The sequence below is a fragment of the Macaca nemestrina genome, chromosome 15 (assembly GCF_043159975.1).
Source record: "Macaca nemestrina isolate mMacNem1 chromosome 15, mMacNem.hap1, whole genome shotgun sequence".
Lineage (NCBI taxonomy): Eukaryota > Metazoa > Chordata > Mammalia > Primates > Cercopithecidae > Macaca > Macaca nemestrina.
The window spans coordinates 106,973,321-106,990,946 of record NC_092139.1 but is presented as its reverse complement, the minus strand read 5'-3'; positions in this window follow the sequence as shown (position 1 = coordinate 106,990,946).

The window sequence follows — 17,626 nt, the reverse complement described above, 5'->3', positions numbered from 1 at the left end:
CAGCACACTTATAAGGTGCTACTATGACTATATAAAACTTTTAGAAGAAAGCACAAGAGAAGCCCGGGCGCGGTGGCTCACGCCTGTAATCCCAGCACTTTGGGAGGCTCAGGCGGGCAGATCATGAAGTCAAGAGATCAAGACCATCCCGGCCAACATGGTGAAACCCCATCTCTACTAAAAATACACAAATGAGCCTGGCATGGCGGCACACACCTGTAGTCCTAGCTACTCGGAAGGCTGAGGAAGGAGAATCGCTTGAACCCAGGAGGTGGAAGTTGCAGTAAGCAACTTGGACAGAGTGAGACTCCATTTCAAAAAAAAAGCACATTGTGACCTTAGGTAAAGAGTTCTTAGATACAACATGAAAAACATGATTCATAAAATAAACAATTGATAAACTGGACTTTATCAAAATTAAGAACTTCTGCTCTTTAAAAGACATTGTTAAAAGAATGTATGAAAAGACAAACGATAGTCTGGGAGAAAATATTTGCAAAGCATAGATATAAAGAACTTGCATCCCAAATAAAGAACGTTCAAACTCAAAAATAAGGAGAGGACCCACTTTTTAAAAAATGAGCAAAAGATTTGAATAGTTATACACCTCACCAAAGAAAATACACACATGGCAACTCAGCACATGAAAAGATGCCCCACATCTGCGGTGGCTCATGCCTGTAATCCCAGCACTTTGGGAGGCTGAAACGGGCGGATCATGAGGTCAGGAGATCGAGACCATGTACAGAAGTTTAATCGAGCACTATGGGAGGCACAGTGGTGCGATCTTGGCTCACTGCAACCTCCACCTCCTGGTTCAAGTGATTCTCCTGCCTCAGCCTCATGAGTAACTGGGATTACAGGTGCCCGCTGCCATGCCTGGCTAATTTTTGTATTTTTAGTAGAGATGGGGTTTCACCATGTTGGCCAGGCTGGTCTTGAGCTTCTGACCTCAGGTGATCCGCCCGCCTTGGCCTCCCAAAGTGTTGGGATTATAAGCATGAGCCACCGAGCCCAATCCTGAACAGAAATATTTAGAGCAGTTTTATTTGTAATAACCCAAACCTGGAAACAACCCAAATGCTTCTCAAGTGGGGAGGGTACAAACTGTGGTACACTACTCAGGAATAAACACTACTCAGGAATAAAAAGCAACGAACAGTGGATACACTCATCAATATGGGTGACCCTCAAATGTATTATGCAAAGTGAATGATGCCAGACTCAAATGTCTAGAGACTGCAGGATTCCCTTTATGTGACATTTTTGCAAAGGCAAAACTGTTAAGGACAGAAAAAAGATCAGTGGTTGCCAGGGGATTGGTGGGCAGAGATTTACTACTAAGAGGCATGGGGAAATTTAGAGGCATGATAGAATCATTCCATGTCTTGTTTATGGGACTGGTTACACAATAAAATTGTCAATTTATTTTATTAATAAAACATGTTTTATTAATAAAATTTAAAAAAGTTTGTCAGCCAGGCGTGGTGGCTCATGCCTGTAATCCCAGCACTTTGGGAGACCAAGGTGGGCTGATCATGAGGTCAGGAGATTGAGACCATCCTGGCTAACATGGTGAAACCCCGTCTCTACTGAAATACAAAAATTAGTGACCAAGCGTGGTGGCTCAAGCCTGTAATCCCAACACTTTGGGAGGCCGAGGCATGCGAATCACGAGGTCAGGAGTTCAAGACCAGCCTGTCCAATATGGTGAAACTCTGTCTCCACTAAAAATACAATACATTAGCTGGGCGTAGTGGCGGGTGCCTGTTTAATCTCAGCTACTCTGGAGGCTTGAGGCAGGAGAATCGCTTGAACCCGGGAGGTGGAGGTTGCAGTGAGCTGAGATCGAGCCACTGCATTTCAGCCCAGGTGACAGAGCGAGACTCTGTCTCAAAAAAAAAAAAAAAAAAAAAATTAGCTGGGCATGACGGTGTACGCCTGTAGTCCCGGCTACTCGGGAGGCTGAGGCGGGGGAATCACTTGAACCCAGGAGGCAGAGGTTGCAGTGAGCTGAGATGGGGCCACTGCACTCCTGCCTGGTGACAGAGCAAGACTCCACCTCAAAAAAAAAAATTGTTTATCAAAACTTGCAGAATAGGCCAGGTGCAGTTGCTCACGCCTGTAATCCCAGCACTTTGGGAGGCCATGGCAGGTAAATCACTTGAGGCCAGGAGTTGGAGACTAGCCTCTCCACCATAGTGAAACCCTATCTCTACAAAAAATACAAAAATTAGCCAGGCGTGGTGGTGTGTGCCTATAATTCCAGCTACTCAGGAGGCTGAGGCACAAGAATCGCCTGAACTGACCAGAAGGCAGAGGTTGTAGTGAGCCGAGATTGTGCCACTGCACTCCAGCCTGGGCGATTGAACGAGATTCTGTCTCCAAACAAACAAACAAAAACCTTGCAGAGCTATCCATACAAGAGGTGATTTTCACTGCATTAAGTTACACCTTGTTTTTTGGAGACAGGGTCTTGCTCTGTTGTCCAGGCTGGAGTGCAGTGACGCAATCATAGCTAACTGAAGCCTTGAATCCGGGGGCTCAAGCCATCTTCCTGCCTCAGCTTCCCCAGTAGCTGGGACTACAGACTCGTGCCACTGAGCTTACTTATTTTATTTTATTTTTTTTGTAGAGATGAAGTCTCGCTATGTTGCTCAGGCTGGTCTTTCAGGGACAATATCCCTTCATTTATTTATTTATTTATTATTATTACTTTTTTTGAGATGGAGTCTCACACTGTCACCCAGGCTGGAGTGCAATGGCACAATCTCAGCTCACTGCAACCTCCGCCTCCTGGGTTCACACGATTCTCCCGCCTCAGCTTCCCGAGTAGTTGGGATTACAGGTGCACACCATCACACCTGGCTAATTTTTTGTATTTTTAGTAGAGACAGGGTTTCACTATGTTGGCCAGACTGGTCTCAAACTCCTGACCTCATGATCCGCCTGCCTTGGCCTCCCAGTGTGCTGGGATTACAGGTGTGAGCCACCACGCCCAGCCTCCTTCATTTATTAATTCAATAAACCTTTATTTGAAGTCCACCCTGCATTAGGCTTTGTCTTAGCCATGGGGTATATGGCTGAATAATTGGACTGTCCCTAACCCTCTGCCCCTAAGATTTGATCATACTAATACATTAAATCTCAGAAAGCATGCTGTTTAGCATCCTGAGTTTCAGATTCAGATATTTTGGGGGGACCAATGGAAGCCTTGGCTTCCCTTATCCTCACTCACTGTGTAACCTTGGACAAACAGCTTCACTTTTCTGAGCCTGTTCCCTCATCTGGAAAATAGAAATAAGCATAGTACCTGCCTCGGAGGATTATTGCTGAGATTAAATGAGAGAATGCATAAGACATGCTTAGAATGGTGCCTGATACAAAGAATGGGCTCAGTAAATGTTATTAGCCGCACCGTCACGGTTGGTTTTCAAGGTGGGTATGTACTGACAAAGATTCTTTGCGTTGCCAAACTTTAGTCAGGCTTCTGGATCTTCTGTTAAGCCCACCTATGCACTTCCTTGTAAAATCTAGTTGTAGCAAAGAACCCTCCTAAGTCAGTTTAGCCAGAACCCCTCATCCTCCATGTGGGATCACCTCCATATCTGATCGGGTTTCTCATCCTCCACTCCAGGTGATGTCTGATTACCCGGGCTTGTCTTCAGCAAGAATCCCGTTAGGTCAGTTTAGCCAGTATCCTCCTTACCGCTGATGCTTCCTCTTAGTAATTTTCCGTCCATTGGCCCCCACACTTGGCCATGTTTGGAGTTAAGCCCAGTCTCTCGATCCCATTGCAAGACTTCACTGCAGTGGTTCCTGTGTCTATAACGATGGTCTTGCGTAAAGTTTTTCTGATCGTGCTTTAACACATATCGTTGAATAATTTTTTCTTTAACAGAATAACAAGGTATGTAGGCATTTTCTTTGAAACACAAAGCTATGAATGGTGGATAGGTTCTCAGGCTCACCCATGAACCTCTACTTTATACCATTGCGAAGTATATAAATATACTTTATGTCATTGCAAATTGTAGAAACTTCCTCCTCTGCCATCTGGAATTGCGTGTTCTGTGTTAGCGTTGAGACCAAAGGAGAAAGTCAGGCTGGTCTTTGCAGGACAAGCTTTTCCAAACACGGAGCTGCCTGCACCTTGCCCTGTAGTTCGAATTCCCAGCCCCAGCCCAATTGCAATGGGCCTTTGCTCCCTCTCTCCTGCCCTCTTGAGGCTATTTTGGCATCCAAGGTGCTAGTTCTGTTTTCTGTATGTGAAGTTGGAGTTACCTGAACAGAAGGGAGATGCATTCACCATATTTGAGTGCATGAGCCACAGCATGATTATAATCTTTTTATTTCTTTCTTTCTTTCTCTTTGAGACAGGATCTCAATGTCACCCAGACTGGAGTGCGGTAGTGTGATCACGGCTCAATGGTGCCTCAACCTTCTGGGCTCAAGCGATCCTCCCACCTCTGTCTCCCAAGTAGCTGGCACTACAGGTGTGTGCCACTACACTCAGCTAATTTTTTAATTTCTATTTTTTGTAGAGATGGGGTCTCGCCATGTTGCCAGGGCTGGTCTTGAATTCCTGAGCTCAAGGGGTTGGCCCTCTTCAGCCTCCCAAATTGCTAGGACTAGAGGAGTAAGCCACCAGTCCCAGCATAATGATAATCTTCAAAATTGACCAACGGGGCTGGGTGCGATGGCTCACGCCTGTAATCCCAACACTTTGGGAAGCCGAGGTGGGCGGATCACCTGAGGTCAGGAGTTCCAGACCTGCCTGGCCAACATGGCAAAACCTCGTCTCTACTAAAAATACAAAAATTAGCTGGGTGTGGTGGTGTGCACCTGTACTCCCAGCTACTTGGGAGGCTGAGGCAAGAGAATCACTTGAACCTGGGAGGTGGAGGTTACAGTGAGCAGAGATTGTACTACTGCATGCCAGCCTGGGCGACAGAGCGAGACTCCCTCTCAAAAAAACAAACATATAATAATAATAATAATAAACATTGACCAGTGGTACCTAGTTGGAGAGCTGCTTGGCAGTGTGTTTCAGTTGACTGAAGAATGTGCCATATGACCCAGCAATCCTACTCCTTTTTCTTTTTCTTTTTCTTTTTTTTTTTGAGACGGAGTCTTGCTCTGTCGCCCAGGCTGGAGTGCAGTGGCCGGATCTCGGCTCACTCGGGGTTTCACTGTGTTAGCCAGGATGGTCTCGATCTCCTGACCTCGTGATCCGCCCGTCTCGGCCTCCCAAAATGCTGGTATTACAGGCCTGAGCCACCGCGCCCGGCCTTCTTTTTTCAAAGAAGGGATGAAGGGAGTACACACAGGATCTAGTTGGTGGCAAGCCTACATCACTTGAGCCAGGTCATTGAAGACCCTTGGGATCCAACAGTGACATTACACATGGTCTCTGCCCTAAAGGATCTCAAAGTCCTGGGGGGTGGGGGGTGGATAATAATAAGCAAGGGTAGCAGGTGACATATGGCCACAAATTCCTTGAAACTCCTCCCTTTGAATATGGGGAGGCTTGTGATTGATTAACCGAGCAACATTGGGCCATTTTCCTGGCCCAGGCATTAAGAAAATATTTGCTTTCAATTTTCATCTCTTGGAAATCATCTCTTGGTAATCAGAATGATGCCTTGAGACAGGTTACCATGAACCTGAGTCCTGAGCTGTCATGAAAGAAGTCTTGAGACCACCAAGACCTCATGTAAATACTCTGGCCAAGAGGCCCAGGGGATTCCAGCCTTCCAGCCATCAGCACCAGCATCTTGAGCTCCCAGGACTAACTCGTGTAACCAACTGAATCCAAAAAGTGACCTCAGTTGATTGCACTTTGAAGAGAAGAATCACCCAGCTAAGCCTTGCCCAAATGAAGCGTATCATGACTATAATAGAATAGAATATCATATAATATAATATACAGGCAGGGCACAGTGGCTCATGCCTATAATCCCAGCACTTTGGGAGGCTGAGGCCAGTGGATGATTTGAGGTCAGGAGTTTGAGACCAGCCCGGCCAATATGGTGAAACTCCGTCTCTACTAAAAACACAAACAATTAGCTAGGCATAGTGGCAGGACCTGTTGTCCTAGCTACTTAGGAGGCTGAGACAGGAGAATTGCTAGAACCTGGGAGGCAGAGGTTACAGTGAGCCGAGGTCATGACACTGCGCTCCAGCCTGGGTGACAGAGTGAGACTCTGCCTTAAATATATATATATGTGCGTGTGTATATATATAATGACTGTTGTTTTGAGCCACTAAGTGTTAAAGTAATTTGTCATTTGCAATGGAATACATAACAAGCCTAATAAGTCAACAGAAACTTCTGCATGTTACCCAAAGCAATTGCAGATAAAACATAAGGCAAAACTAAACAGACGAAGCCATGCTCAAAAATGAGCAACTCTATGGAGATGAAAGCAGGGAAATGGCTGAAGCCATGGGCACTTGGGTACTGGGTCCACACAGCCACCAAATCTTCAGCTTTTTTAGGGTAATGAGATTAAAATGCTCCACAAGAGACAGAAGCCAAGTCAGCCTCCTGCCTGAAGCCAGCAACAGGGGTGGCGGTCCACTACCGGGAATGGAAGCAAAAAATAAAACTGCAGGGGATCTCTGCCTGGGACTCTGGCTTAGACAAAGTGCTTGGTTCAGCGAGGGAAGGACACATTTCGGCAGCCCACAGGATGCTGAAACAAACCTCCCTCTGAATCTGCCACTGAGGCTGCAGTGTCCCCAGTGTGCCCATGGGAAGGGGCCATAGACATCATTGTGAGATGGGTTCCTGGAAGCCTGGTGGAAGCAGGAGTAACTCGGCTGGAGGGGGAGGGTGAGCACACAGGGAAGGGAAAGGGTAAAGAAAAACAAAACCCTGCCATTGCAAATGAGGCTGCAACCCAAACTTCAGAAGCCTTGTTGAAATTGAGAGGCAGCAAATTCACCAATCACAATAAGCAGAAAATGAAGTAACTGCAGGCCTGGCATGGTGGCTCACGTCTGTAATCCTAGCACTTTGGGAGGCCAAGGTGGGCGGATCACCTGGGGTCAGGAGTTTGAGACCAGCCTGGCCAACGTGATGAAACCCCATTTCCACTAAAAATACAAAAATTAGCCGGGCGTGGTGGCGGGCACCTGTAGTCCCAGCTACTCGGAAGCCTGAGGCAGGAGAATTGCTTGAACCCAGGAGATGGAGGTTGCAGTGAGCCGAGACCGTCCCACTGGACTCTACCCTGGGCAACAGAGTAAAACTCCACCTCAAAAAAAGAAAAAAGAAAAAGAAAATGAAGTAACTGCAGATGAGATGAATTTATAGAAAGATAAAAGACTAAAATAAATGTTTGGAATCCTCAAAGAAAGAATCTTTATGAAGAAAAAAAAAAGAACAAGACTAGCCATATGGAAGTCTAGATAGCTGAAAACTGTAAATGCTAGGGAAAAAAATGAATGGACAACAAAAAGGCAGGAAGGCAGGAAGGCACGAACCCAGAGAAATGAGTGCGTCCTGAAGGCACAGCTTCCCTAACAACTGTTGCTCCCTAGTACCTTGAAATTTTAATAGTCTTGGCATGGCACGGTGGATGCCTGTAATCCCAGCACTTTGGGAGGCTGAGGCGGGAGGATCAGTTGAGCCCAAGAATTTGAAACCAGCCTAAACAACAAAGTGTCTCAAAAAAAAAAAAAAAAAAAAAAAGGAATATTTTCCTAGTTTTATCCTAGTTTAAATTAAGAAAAAGTTCAGACCAATCTCACTCATGAATGTCAGTGCAAACAATGCTGAGGAAATATTAGCAAACTTAATCCTGGAATGTATAAAAATATAATACATTATAAACAAATTGAGTTTATCCTAGAAATGCGTTTTGGTTCATTATTAGGAAATCTATAAATATAATTTATCATATGAATAGATTCGAAGGGAAAAACTATATGATCATCTTAGTAAATGCAGTAAAAGTACTTAGTAAAATCAGTACACTCAGTGTAAAAGCTCTTACTAAGCTAAAAATAATCCTCAACTTAATAAAGATTATCTACAAAATTCCTGCAGAATGAGTATACTCAATGGAAACATTAAAAACATTCCTTTAAAAAAAAATAGAGAAGGCCAGGCACAGTGGTTAACGCCTGTAATCCCAGCACTCTGGGAGACTGAGGCGGGCGGATTACCTGAGGTCAGGAGTTTGAGACCAGCCTGGCCAACATGGTGAAACCCCGTCGCTACTAAAAACACAAAAAATTAGCCGGACATGGTGGCATGCACCTGTAATCCCAGCTACTCCGGAGGCTGAGGCAGGAGAATCGCTTGAACCCGGGAGGCAGAGGTTGCAGTGAGCCAAGATCGTGCCACTGCACTCCAGCCTGGGCAACAGAGTGAGACTTTGTCTCAAAAAAAAAAAAAGGCCGGGCGCGGTGGCTCAAGCCTGTAATCCCAGCACTTTGGGAGGCCGAGACGGGCGGATCACGAGGTCAGGAGATCCAGACCATCCTGGCTAACACGGTGAAACCCCGTCTCTACTAAAAAATACAAAAATCTAGCCGGGCGAGGTGGCAGGCGTCTGTAGTCCCAGCTACTTGGGAGGCTGAGGCAGGAGAATGGCGTAAACCCAGGAGGCGGAGCTTGCAGTGAGCTGAGATCCGGCCACTGCACTCCAGCCTGGGTGACAGAGCGAGACTCCGTCTCAAATTAAAAAACAAACAAAACAAAACAAAAAAATTAGCTGGGCATGGGGGCGGGCACCTGTAGTCCCAGCTAATCAGGAGGCTGAGGCAGGAGAATTGCTTGAACCCAGGAGATGGAGGTTGCAGTGAGCCGAGACCGTACCACTGCACTCCAGCCTGGGCAACAGAGCAAGACTCTGTCTCTAAATAAATAAATAAATAAATAAATAAAAGAACATGAAATAATAAAAGAGAATCAAGTAGAAATATTAAGAATGGAAAATATAAACATTGAAATAAAGAATGCAATAGGAGGAGAAAACAGTAAGATGGATAGAGCTGAAGAATGAGCTGGGTAATCAGAATGATGTAATGCCTTGAGACAGGTTACCGTGAACAAAGAAAGAGAGAAAAGAAAGAAGAGAGAGGAGAGGGAATGATAGAATATTTTTATGATGTGGGGACAAGGAAAGGTCGTGTGATAGAGAATAGAGAAGACATAATTGAGTGCAAATCTTTTTTTTTTTTTTTTTTGACAGGCTCTTGCTCTGTCGCCCAGGCTGGAGTGCAGTGGCATGATCTCGGCTCACTACAACCTCTGCCTCCGGGTTCAAGCAATTCTCCTGTGTCAGCCTCCTGATTAGCTGGGACTACAGGCTACAGGCGCACGCCACTATGCCCAGTTAATTTTTGTATTTTTTTCTTTTTAGTAGAGACAAGGTATCACCAGGCTGGTCAGGCTGGTCTCAAACTCCAGACCTCAAGTAATGCGCCTGCCTCGGCCTCCCAAAGTGCTGGGATTACAGGCACGAGCCACCGTGCCTGGCCAATGAACAGGCATTTCAGAAGACAGGGCCTAAGAATGGCCAGTAAACACATGACAAAGTGTTCAATCTTATTAGTAGTCAGGCAAATAAAAAATAAAACCATCATGAGATACCATTTTCTACCCACCATATGGGTGAAAATGTTAGATTCTGAGGCTGTAGAGCAAGAGGAACTTTCAAACTCTGCTGGTGGAAAAGAACGGAGACCACTTTTTTTTTTTTTTTTGAAATGGAGCCTTACTCTGTCACCCAGGCTGGAGTGCAGTGGTGGGATCTTGGCTCACTGCAACCTCCACCTCCCGCGTTCAAACGATTCTCCTGCCTCAGCCTCCTGAGTAGCTGGGACTACAGGCGCATGCCACCACACCCGGCTAATTTTTGTGTTTTTAGTAGAGACAGGGTTTCATCATGTTGGCCAGGATGGTCTTGATCCTCTTACCTTGTCATCCACCCGCCTTGGCCTCCCAAAGTGCCATGATTACAGGCATGAGCCACCGCGCCCGGCCAGAAGATTTATTTACTACAGTTTCATTCTTAGGTATATACCCTGAAGAAACTCTTTATCTGTGTATAAAAATGTCCATGAAAAATTATGAACAAATGTTCATGAATGTTCATTAATAGGAGAATTGTTATTGTGATATTTTCATCTTCAGGAATAATAGAATACTGAACAGTAGAACGAGTTTGAGGTCCATGTATCAGAATGGATAAAATCCAAAATATAATTATTTATTCATTCGATCAGTATTTATTGAACACCCACTATGTTCCAGGCATTGTTCTAGGGACTTAGTTTCCACAATGAACAAGACAAAAAGAAAAACCTCTGCCTCATGGAGCTTATGCTCTGTGTCAAATTTTTTAAAAAGTAGTTTTGAAATAATATAAATGGTTTGCTATCATTTATGGTATTTAAAGCAGTGGTTCTTGAGCTTGTTGGTCTCTGGACATTTTTATACCTTAAAAAATTATTGCCGGGCGTGGTGGCTCACACCTGTAATCCCGGCACTTTGGGAGGCTGAGGCAGGTGGATCACGAGGTCAGGAGTTCGAGACCAGGTAGTGAAGAGACCCTGTCTCTACTAAAAATACAAAAAATTAGCCAGGTGTGGTGGCGGGCGCCTGTAATCCCAGCTACTCATGAGACTGAGGCAGGAGAATCTCTTGAACCCAGGAGGTGGAGGTTGCAGTGAGCCGAAATCATGCCATTGCACTCCAGTCCGGCAACAGTGTGAGACTGCATCTCAAAAAAAAAGAAAAAAAAAAATTATTGAACAACCCCAAAGAGCTATCAATACTTACCATATTAGAAATTAAGGCTGGCTGCAGTGGTCACACCTCTAATCCCACAACTTTGGGAGGCCGAGGCAGGAGGATTGCTTAAGCCCAGGAATTCGAGACCAGCTTAAGCAATATAGTAAGACTCCCATTTCTACAAAAAAATTTTAAAAACTAAAAAAAAAAAAAAATTAGCTGGGCATGGTGTCACACGCCTGTAGTCCCAGCTTCTTGGGAAGCTGAGGTGGAAAGATTGCTTGAACCCAGGGTTTGAGGCTGCTGTGAGCCATGTTTGCGCCGCTGCACTCCAGCCTGGGCAACAAAGCAAGGCCCTGTGTGTTAAAAAAAAATAAAAAATTTAAATTAAAAATTAAATGGAGGTGATGTCCTTGATATAACGATAAAACTTATTAGTTAAATCTCAACCTTGGGAACAGGTCTTTTTTTTTTTTTTTTGAGATGGATCTTGCTCTGTCTCCCAGACTAGAGTGCAGTGGCACGATCTCGACTCACTGCAACCTCTACCTCCTGAGTTCAAGCGATTCTCCTGCCTCAGCCTCCTGAGTAGCTGGGATTACAGGTACATGCCACCATGCCCGGTTAATTTTTTTTTTTTTTTTAAAGACAAGAGTCTCACTCTATTGCCCAGGCTGGAATGCAGTGGCATGATCTCAGCTCACTGAAACCTCTGCCTCCCGGGTTCAAGCAATTCTCCTGCCTCAGCCTCTCGAGTAGCTGGGATTACAGGTGCCCGCCACCATGCCTGGGTAATTTTTGTATTTTTAGTAGAGACGGGGTTTCACCATGTTGGCCAGGCTGGTCTCAAACTCCTGACCTCAGGTGATCTGCCCGCCTTGGCTCCCCAAAGTGCTGGGATTACAGGCGTGTGCCACTCTGCCTGGCCAGGAACAGGACTTTTTAACATCTGTGTTACAAAATGGGAAACACACATATGCCTCCTTGGGTGGCATACTGAACGGTTGATGTGAACTTGATTATCCACTGATGCAATTGTTTGATTTTTGAGCTGAACTAGTTGGGTTTTTTCAAAATGTAACGTAATTTTGTTGTTTTGTTTTTGAGACAGGGTCTCACTCTGTTGCCCAGGCTGGAGTGCAGTGGCACAATCACAGCTAACTGTAGCCACAACCTCCCTGGGCTCAAGCGATCCTCCTGCCTCAGCCTCCTGAGTATCTGGGACCACAGGCGCAGTATCTGGGATTACAGGTGTGAACCACTGCGCCCAGCCAAATGTAGCATCGTTTTTATTTGAAAGAACAACTGATAGCCAATCTGTGGTTTTAAAATTTTCTCCATTTTAACTTCTTTTTTTCTTTTTGTTCTTAGAGTCGGGTCTCGTTCTGTCACCCAGGCTGGAGTGCAGTGGTGCTATCACAGCTCACTGCAGCCTCAACATCCTGGGCTCAATCGATCCTCTAGCCTCAGCCACCTGAGTAGCTGGGACCACAGGCATGTGCCACCGTGCCTGGTTAATTTTTAAATTTTTATTTCTTAATTTTTTTGTAGAGGCAGGGTCTGCTATGTTGACCAGACTGGTATCCTGCCCTTAAGTGAGCCTTCCGCCTTGGCCTCCCAATGGATTGGGATTACAGATTACAGTTGTGACCCACTACTCCTGGCTTCAAGGACACTCTTAAGTAAAAGTGTCTTTTTTTTTTTTTCTACTTTTAGAGCAGGGAGGTGAAGCACATAATGACCACATATGGAGTTTGTGCCACTGCCTTGTCATAGTACAGAGCCAGAAATTTTACCTATAATTATTTTTCATCATTAGTTTAAATGTCAACTCAGGGAAAAAGACAAATAATATCTTGCTATTATTGTGAGGATAATTTTGACTTTGCGGTTTGCTTGAAAGTATCTCAGGAACCCTAGGAGTCTGCAACCCACACTCTGATAACTGGTGCTTTAACATTTGGTAGGAAGACATTATTTATATATTTTCAGTTATTTTAAATTTGTTGCCTGGCCGGGCACGGTGGCTCAAGCCTGTAATCCCAGCACGTTGGGAGGCCGAGACGGGTGGATCACGAGGTCAGGAGATCGAGACCACCCTGGCTAACATGGTGAAACCCCGTTTCTACTAAAAAATACAAAAAACTAGCCGGGCGAGGTGGCGGGTGCCTGTAGTCCCAGCTACTCGGGAGGCTGAGGCAGGAGAATGGCGTAAACCTGGGAGGTGGAGCTTGCAGTGAGCTGAGATCCGGCCACTGCACTCCAGCCTCGGTGACAGAGCGAGACTCCGTCTCAAAAAAAAAAAAAAAAAAAAAAAAAAAAAAAAAATTTGTTGCCTGGGCCCAGTGGCTCATGCCTGTAATCCCAGCACTTTGGGAGGCAGAGGTGGGTAGATCAGCTGAGGTCAGGAGTTCAAGACCAGCCTGGCCAACATGGTAAAACCCTGTCTCTAATGAAAATACAAAAATTACCCTAGCATGGTGGCATGCACCTGTAATCCCAGCTACTTGGGAGGCTGAGACAGGAGAATGGCTTGAACCTGGGAGGCAGACGTTGTAGTGAGCTGAGATCACACCACTGTTCTCCAGCCTGGGTGACAGGGTGAGACTCCATCTCCAAAAAAAACACAAAAATAAATAAATAAATAAATTTGTTGAAGTTTGTTTTATGAGGCAGGACATGGTCCATTTTCGGTGAATATTGCATATGCACATAAAAACAATGTGTATTCTGTTTTGCTTGTGCACTTGAAAGTAACGTGTATTCTACTTACTGTGGAGTATTCTGTAAACGCCCATCAGATCCAGTTGGTAGCTGATGGTGTTCAGTTTTTCTATATTCTTGCTAGTATTTTTTTCTACTTTTCTATCAATTGCTATAAAAGGAGTGTTGTCATCTCATTGTAACTGTGGATTTGTGCATTTTTCCTTTTAATTCTGTCAGTGTTTTGCTTTATATATCTTGAAGCTCTGTTGTTAGCACATACACATTTAGGATTGTTATGTCTTCATGGTGAATTGACCCTTTTGTTGTTAGGTAGTGTCCCTGTTTATGCCTGCTAATTTGACTTGTTCTGAGACCTAGTTTGCCTGATATTAATATAGCCACTCTTTCTTCCTTATTTTTTAGAAGGATTAAAAAATAAAATAAGGTTGGGTGCAGTGGCTCAAGTCTGTAATCCCAGCACTTTGGGAGGCTAAGACGGGCGGATCACGAGGTCAGGAGATCGAGACCATCCTGGCTAACATGGTGAAACCCCGTCTCTACTAAAAAATACAAAAAACTAGCCAGGCGAGGTGGCGGGCGCCTGTAGTCCCAGCTACTCGTGAGGCTGAGTCAGGAGAATGGCGTTAACCTGGGAGGCGGAGCTTGCAGTGAGCTGAGATCCGGCCACTGCACTCCAGCCTGGGCAACAGAGTGAGACTCTGTCTCAAAAAAAAAAAAAAAATATATATATATATATATATAAATGAGCCGGGTGTGGTGGGGCACACATGTAATCCCAGCTACTTGGGAAGGTGAGGTGCGAGAATCACTTGAACCCAGGAAGTGGAGGTTGCAGTGGGCAGAGATCGCAACTACTGCACTCTAGCCTGGGTGACAGAGTGAGACCCGGTCTAAAAATAAATAAATAAAATAAAATAAAATAAGATAAAATAAAATAAAATAGATGAGGTCCTACTGTGTTGTCCAGGCTGGTCTCCAGTTTCTGGGCTCAAGCAATCCTGACTTGGCTTCCCAAAGTGATTGGGTTATAGGCGTGAGCCCATGTCCAGCCACACTCTTAAAAAGAGTGCAACACTTTTTAAAACTAGTAAACACTTTTGTAAAACTAGTGTTTTCACGATATTTCTTTTTCCATCCTTTCACATTTAACCTACCTCCATCATTATATTTAAAGTGAGAATTTTCTCCCCATGTCCAACTTTGACTTTAAAAGTGATATATATATATTATTATTATTATTATTATTATTTTTTTTTTTTTTTTTTTTTGAGACAGAGTCTCGCTTAGTCGCCCAGGCTGGAGTGCAATGGCGCGATCTCGGCTCACTGCAAGCTCTGCCTCCCGGGTTCACGCCATTCTCCTGCCTCAGCCTCCCGAGTAGCTGGGACTACAGGCGCCCGCCGCCTCGCCCGGCTAATTTTTTGCATTTTTAGTAGAGACGGGGTTTCACCGTGTTAGCCAGGATGGTCTCGATCTCCTGACCTCGTGATCCGCCCGCCTCGGCCTCCCAAAGTGCTGGGATTACAGGCATGAGCCACCGCGCCCGGCCTATATTATTTTTTTTTAATAGACAGCGTCTCACTCTGTTGCCCAGGCTGGTGTGCAATGGCATGATTATAGCTCACTGTAACCTCAGATTCCTGGGCTCAAATAATCCTCTCACCTCAATCTCCTCAGTAGGTAGGACTACAGGTGCACACCACCACACCTGGGTCATTTTTTGTATTTTTTGTATTTTTTTGTAGAAACAGGGCCTTCTATGTTACCTAGGCTGGTTTGGAATTCCTGGCTTCAAATAATCCTTCTGCTTTGGGCTTCCAAAGTGTTGGGATTATAGAGTATTGACCGGGCACGGTGGTTAACACCTGTATTTCACTCAGTGGTTTTAGCATCTCTTGGTAATCCTCGACTGACTCAATTGGAGATTACAAAGGGATGAGTTTCTGCTTTTCCTCTGTGTTTATCAGGAGGGCAGTCATTGGGTGTCTTGTTTTTAATAACAATCTTATTCCGTTTGGGTTGCTATAACAAAATACTATAGACTGGGTGGGTTCTAAGCAACAAAAATGTATTTCTTGCAGGTCTGGAGGCTGGGAAGTCAAAGATCAAGCCCCAGCAGACTCAGCATCTACTAAGGCCCATTTCCTAATTCCCACCTGGTGCCTTCCCACTGTATCCTCACACGGTAGAAGCGAGCAAGGCAGCTCTCTCTGGGGCACTAATTACATACACAAGGGCCTCCCAAAGGCTCCACCTTCCAAAGGCAAAACTGTCAGAGGTGTGCGAACCAGAGCAACTGCATCTTGAGTGGGGGCTGGGTAAAATGAGGCTGGCACCTACTGGGCTGCATTCCCAGATGATTAAGGCATTCTAAGTCATAGGATGAGATAGGAGGATGGCACAAGATACAGGTCATAAAGAACTTGCTGATAAAACAGGCTGCAGTAAAGAAGCCGGCTAAATCCCACCAAAACCAAGATGGCAAGTAACCCCTGGTGGTCCTCACTGCTATACTCCCACCAACGCAGTGAAAGTTTACAAATGCCATGGCAACGACAGGAAGTTACCCTATATGGTATGTAAAAAGGGGAGGCATGGCCAGGCATGGTGATTCACGCCTGTAATTCCAGCACTTTGGGAGGCCAAGGCGGGCAGATTACCTGAGGTCAGGAGTTTGAGGCCAGCCTGGCCAAAATGGTGAAACTCTGTCTCTAGTAAGAATACAAAATTAGGCCGGGCACGGTGGCTCACGCCTGTAATCCCTGCACTTTGGGAGGCCGAGGCGGGCGGATCACGAGGTCAGGAGATCGAGACCATCCTGGCTAACACGGTGAAACCCCGTCTCTACTAAAATACAAAAAATTAGCCGGGCGCGGTGGCGGGCGCCTGTAGTCCCAGCTACTCGGGAGGCTGAGGCAGGAGAATGGCGCGAACCTGGGAGGCGGAGCTTGCAGTGAGCCGAGATGGTGCCACTGCACTCCAGCCTGGGCGACAGAGTGAAGACTCTGCCTCAAAAAAAAAAAAAAAAAAAAAAAAAAACAAAATTAGACTGGTGTGGTGGCACACGCCTGTAATCTCAGCTACTTGGGAGGCTGAGGCAGAAGAATTGCTTGAACCAGGGAGGCGGATGTTGCAGTGAGCCAAGATTGCACCATTATACTCCAGCCCGGGTGACAACAGTGAAACTCTATCTCAAAAAAAAAAAAAAAAAACAAAACAGGCTGGGCGCAGTGCCTCACGCCTGTAATCTTAGCACTTTGGGAGGCGGGTGGATCACCTGAGGTCAGGGGTTCAAGATCAGTTTGGCCAACATGGCAAAAACCTGTCTCTACTAAAAATACAAAAATTGGCCAGGCTTGGTGGCTCATGCCTGTATTCCCAGCACTTTGGGAGGCTGAGGCAGGCGGATCACTTGAGGTCGGGAGTTTGAGACCAGCCTGGCCAACATGGAGAAACCTCATCTGTGCTAAAAATACAAAAATTAGCCAGGCTTGGTGGCGCATGCTTGTAATCCCAGCTACTCAGGAGGCTGAGGCAGGAGAATAGCTTGAACCCAGGAGGTGGAGGTTGCGGTGAGCTGAGATCGCACCACTGCACTCCAGCCTGAGGAAAAAGAGTGAAATTCTGTCTCGAAAAGAACAAATAAATAAAAATACAGGCCGGGCGCGGTGGCTCAAGCCTGTAATCCCAGCACTTTGGGAGGCCGAGACGGGCGGATCACGAGGTCGGGAGATCAAGACCATCCTGGCTAACATGGTGAAACCCCGTCTCTACTAAAAAATACAAAAAACTAGCCGGGCGAGGTGGCGGGCGCCTGTAGTCCCAGCTACTCGGGAGGCTGAGGCAGGAGAATGGCGTAAACCCGGGAGGCGGAGCTTGCAGTGAGCTGAGATCCGGCCACTGCACTCCAGCCTGGGCAGCAGAGCGAGACTCCGTCTCAAAAAAAAAAAACAAAAAACAAAAAACAAAAATTAGCTGGGCATGGCGGCAGGTGCCTATAATCCCAGTTACTTGGGAGGCTGAGGCAGGAGAATCGCTTGAACCCGGAGGGTGGAGATCGCAGTGAGCCGAGATTGTGCCATTTCACTCCAGCCTGGGTGAAAGAGCAAAACTGCATCTTAAATAAATAAATAAATAAAAGGTAAAAAA